The sequence below is a fragment of the Lactuca serriola genome, chromosome 6, assembly GCF_051521515.1.
Source record: "Lactuca serriola cultivar US96UC23 chromosome 6, Lser_US96UC23_V15, whole genome shotgun sequence".
Classification (NCBI taxonomy): domain Eukaryota; kingdom Viridiplantae; phylum Streptophyta; class Magnoliopsida; order Asterales; family Asteraceae; genus Lactuca; species Lactuca serriola.
This window is the reverse complement of record NC_136413.1, coordinates 36,327,631-36,333,450: the sequence shown is the minus strand read 5'-3', so window position 1 is coordinate 36,333,450 and position 5,820 is coordinate 36,327,631.

Below are 5,820 nucleotides of genomic sequence, written 5' to 3'. Positions count from 1 at the left end.
CATGATCATCCAAAGTATCTGAAACAAAATCCAAAACTATAAGCTTGAAGCTTAGTGAGTTCGCCAAAAATACCAACGCCATAAAAACCAGAACAATATCATAACAAACAACATGCATATAGAGTCTTCAGTATGAATTGACCGCCCTCACCGGGCCTTCAGTCTGTATGACCCACTCTCAAAACCTTCAGCATGTCTGGTCCGCCCTACCGGGTCTTCAGCCTGTCTGGACTGTTCTTTGGGCCTTCGGTCTAACTGGTATGCCCCATTGAGCCTTCAGTCTATCCGGGACGCCATGGGTCTGTTGGCCTAGAGCACAAAGCAGGACCGCCTCAACCCACCCGCAAACACACAATCAATACATACATATCAAATGCTAGCTAGCACGTACAGACAGTCATATAGATCTAACATATCACTAATCATAACATCATCCTATATACCATGATACAGATCTAACATATCACTACGCATAGCACCATCTTATATACCAGGATACAAATCTAATAGATCAGTAAGCATATCATCATGCGATAACCAGGATAACAATCCAAAAAGAGCCGGCATTGGTGCCTTCGACTCTGTTAGTATAGTAAGGAAAACTCACCTCACAAGTAGTGTTGAACCGATAAAATCGAATCCCAACTCACAACTCCAAACTCAACTGCCTGTAACCACCATATGACTAATTTTATTAAAATCCCAAATTACAAAAATACCCTCAGAAGTCCAACTTGGTCAACCATGGTCAAAGTCAAAGTCAACAGTCAAGGTCAATAGTCCATGTTGACCCAATTCGTCGAGTTCCTTCATATCTCATAAGATCGTAAAAAGCTCGAGACAACTCGCTGAGTTACCAAAGCAACTCGTCGAGTTCTTCAGTGTTAAGAAAAAACTGGGAAAACTTAACCAAATCGTCGAGTTATCTCATCAAGTCGTCGAGTTCACTTAGTAGCCAGACTGTGGGAAACCCTATCCATCTCGTCGAGTTGGCTAAGCAACTCGTCGATTTTTCCTGTCTTAACATATTCAGCCCTTTCTAGTTGAAACCACGGCCCCAAACTATAGATCTAGCCTCTTAGGACTGAGATACCACATAAAGTTGCTAACTTTACGTGCATGCAAGGCATCAAAGGGATTAAAACACTCATATGAAGCTTATTATGGGTTTTAGTGCATGAAGGAGGTCCAATACTTGATAAATTTGGCAACTTTAGGTCCAAGGAGGCCCTAAGATGCTCAGATCTGAAGTCCTAGCTTCAAAGCATGCTCAAGACCAACAATGACTCAAGAATAAGCTAGAAATGACCATAAACTCTCTAATGGAGAGATCTAACAAAGGAGTGATCAAGATGGAGACTGTTTACCTCCAGATGGTTGCAAAAAAAGTGAAGCTTTAGGATCTAAGGCCTTCTACACAATCCAACCTCTTCAAGCTTTTTGTTTCCTCCAAAAGAACACAAGATTTACTCTCCAAAGCTCACACACACTCAAGAAAGTAATAAAGCATAGCTAGGGTTCTCTCTGGACAATAAGGTGGTAAGGAAGGCCGGTGAGGGTACTTAAGGTCCTTTAAATAGGGTGCAAACCCTAAAAATTAAGGTTTTCATGCAAAGCCTCAACTCGTCGAGTAGGTTCCATAATCCACGTGGCCTTATTAGTTTCTATACGACGAGTTGGGGCCTCCAACTCGTCGAGTGGGTCTTATGTGATGTACAAATTCTTAAAATTCATACCTGGGAGTCGGGATGTTACATGATCAATAAGAATTCCACTACAAGGATAAAGAATTTTGCATAAAAATAAACCGGTAGGGATTTGAGTTTGATTAATAAAAATTTGACAATACTTTAATCTATATTCTATATAATTTAAAAAGACTTTTGTTGATTTGTCATATGACGAACATTTCTAAACCACGTGGTGTGACAAAATCAACTTGATTTGGGAATAATAGTGTAATGCACGCATTTATCGCTAGACATACTTATGAATCTATATGTATGTCGTATGACGATTGAAATCTTATATAAATAAAAGTAATATGTGTGACAAAATCGCTAGGCATAATTATGAATCTATATGTATGTCGTTTGACGATTGAAATCTTTTATAAATAAAAGTAAATTATATATATATATATATATGTGTGTGTGTGTGTGTGTGTTTATGCGAATTTTATAGATATTAGGTGTATGCGCTATTTGTGTGAAATCTTACGTCTAACGTAATAAATATGACTGCAATATAAAATAAAAATAAAAGACTATTTTGGATAAATAATCTAAACAAAATACATAGTAATCCAAAAAGAAAGTTTGTGCATATAAATAATGCCTAAATCTGACTACGTGAGAGGAAGTTATGATTTTTCGAAGTTTCAGCAGAAACCGAAATAGAAATTGGTCAATTGTTAGAAAAAACATTCTAAACAAGAGTTGAATATCTCATCAATAGTTATATGTCGATATAAAGACAATCGAGAACATATATCGTATGAGAAAGTTATGATTTTTTGCACGGACTTTAGCAGTCTAAGCCTGTAAAAAAATAACTTTAAATATAAATTAGAATTAGCCGACAGAGTCTAAGTGAAAGTTGTCGTACTCGTTGATAGCTTGAATATAAAGAACGTCAAAAACAGAGCTCGAATGAAGATGGTATGAATTTTCTAAGAACATTAATATTTCGAGTGTGCAGACTAGGTGCGCGACGCGCACCAACATCTCGACGTAGCCTCACCAAAAACTCTCCACATGTCATGCATCTGTAGGAGCCATGTCACCACCCCCGACCGAGTGCGCGACAAGCAGACAACATATGCGACGTGCACTACATTTTCCAGCTATATTGAGTGTTTTGCAACCTCATTTCTTCACTCCTTCCACCCAAACTCTCCGGAATTGGAACTTCTGGTTCATGGTATGCATTTAATTTATAACTTATTCATATTTATAGAGCAACTTGACGAGTTGGAAGCCCCAATATCGTCGAGTAGAGATTGTGAGAACCGCATGATTTAAGTGACCTACTCGACGAGCTGAGAGGCCTCAACTCGATGAATAGACCAGATGTGATGAAAACCTAATTTCCAGGGTTTTGCACCCTATTTAAAGGACTTAATCTTTTCCCTCAGCCTCCCTGAAACCCTATATCGTATTGTGAGCTCCTTGGTGAGAAACTTAAGGTTTTGAGTGAATTTTTGTGTGTTTTGGGCTTGGTGAAGGACTTGGAAGAACTAAAAGGTCATAGATCTTGAGAGGAAGCACTAGATCTGGGATCTTGTCCATCTTTGGCAACTTTCTGAGGTAAAAGGTCCCTAACTTGACGATTAATAGCTTAGATCTCTCTTAGGCTTTTTTATGGGTCTTTTTGACCCCATTTTTGGAAGCATGATAACCTTCATATTCCTAATGCTAAAGACATCCATTCCTAGTGTTATTTGGTCCTTAGATTCATAAAAAGGGTCCTAAACCCGTTCTGGTCCAAGAAGAGACCATGTCCATAGGAGTAGGTTGCTATATCTCGAGATTGGGTCTATTTGAGGCATGTAAAACCATCAAGTTGTCGACTTTACAGAAATATGTTATGGAAACAATGTAGATCTATATACTGAAACCTTAGATCTGAGGAAAAGGCTTAATAGACTAGAAATGTGAGGAACTTGCCGAGTTCATAGAGGAACTCAACGAGTTTGGTCGCACATTCCCGACTCTGTTAATGGAACTCAGCGAGTCCACAAGGGAACTCGACGATTTGTACTAGGAAAGTCTTGTTTCCGTTGAGAAGGATGAACTCGACAACTTGGAGGAAAACTTGACGAGTTAGATTGTGATTTCACGATTCTGTGATTCATGAGAACTCGACGAGTTGAAGGGTAAACTCGATGAGTTGAGTCCACTCGAAGCGCCGACTTCGACTTGACATTGATTTCGACTTGACCAGGGTTGTGTTGGATTAGTGTCTAAGTCCATAACTATAATTGGTATGTACTTGACCCAATTTGGCATGGTCCATTTGGGTTGAATGGCGTCGGAACAACTGGATAGACAAAATGAGAAAAAGGATACTTATGATTTATATTAATATGTTATAAGTCCTAATATATTAATATGGAATCATATTATTTAATTAGTATTGATCAAGAATTAATTTAGAATTAATTTAGTGATAAAAAAGGAACTAATTAAATATGGACTCTTATATATATAGGATGGGTCAAGTTCATTTAGGTTGGGCTAAGCTTTCATGGATAGTCCATGGAGTGTTTAACCCATGGATCATATGGAAATGAAAGGTCATGGGTATTAGGTTTTACATGAATGTAACCCTAATCCTCCAAACTATATAAAGAGGTTATGGTTCATGAAATGAGGTTGAGTGCTAGGCACTAGAGTGTGTATACACAAATAGGTCAAACCGATTTCATGAGTGTGAACCTAAGTATCCTTATTCTCTAGTTATTCCAATGGTTCTTGTTGCTGTGTGAACCATTTGAGGTGCAACACTTGAGGAACTGGGCTCTTAAAGGTTCCAGACTACAAGCTCCATCAAAAGGTGTGTCATTCTACTAGATTCTTGTAGTATATATACTTCTTATTATGCTAGTTAGGATGAAACCTTGGAATATTGAATATTTGAATGTATAATAGAGAAAACAAAGATCCAAGGTTTATAGGGTTGCATGTACACCTTAGGAGTGTTAGAACGCTCAACACTCATTAGTGGTATCAGAGCCTAGGCTTGTTTTCATTTATACTTGATGCAAATTGTTGAAAATCGAAGTTTGTATGTTGTCTGGACAGCTGACTCGCCGAGTCCATTAAGGGACTCGACGGGTCCATGCCTAAATTCATCAAACTCGTCGAGTTGGTTCCTGCACTCGACGAGTTGGACCTCCTGACAGCATATCTTCGAGTTTTAAGGATGGAATTGGTCTAGAATCATTACCTTAAACTGTTTTGGACTTACAAAACCTGTTTTTGATGTGGTAATGATTATGGTAAACCAATTTCAAGGTTGTTATCAAAATTTCAATTTTTATGTGTGTTAATGTAATTCTTGAAATTGTTGATATGATTGTTCATACACTTATGAGTTTTGGTAGATCATAGGAATTATTTGCAAATTGGTTGTTAGTTAATTCTTGATCTAAATGTATTTTAATGGAGTCCATAATTTGTCATCAAGTTATGGATTACCAAAAGTCATTTCTTTTAAAGATTCATTAAAATGCATAGGTTACAAAATTGAAGAGTATTTTTGTTTTATGAACTCCACAACTTGTCCTCAAGTTATGGATGTTCAAGAGTCTCTTCATTAAAGTTTTTAAAACCTTAATTAAACTCATAAGTTATGAAAATCCAAAAGATTTTGAATAGTTCAAAACTTGCCCTCAAGTTTTGGAATTTATAAAGTTTCCCCTCATGAATACTTTAATTCCAAGTTAAACCCTTAGAATTTTAAAAGTTAAAATTCAACCCTTATACTTTATAGTATTATAAGTTAATAATATATATATATATATATATATATATATATATATATATATATATATATATATATATATATATATATATATATATATATAAGAACAAAGTCAGTCTTACCATTAGTAGGCCTCATTCACGAAGTCGGTCTATAAGGGGGTATAAGGTTACTGCCTATAAAATGGCAGTTAAATGGGTGTCCACTCTCACCTACCGCTTCCTTGACTGGTGGAGGGTCGTTAGCCGAACGGGTAGGACTAGACTCTAATTCTCCCTTCATTATAAGTATAATGATAAATATAAAGTAACTAAACCTTTTATAAATTTCCAA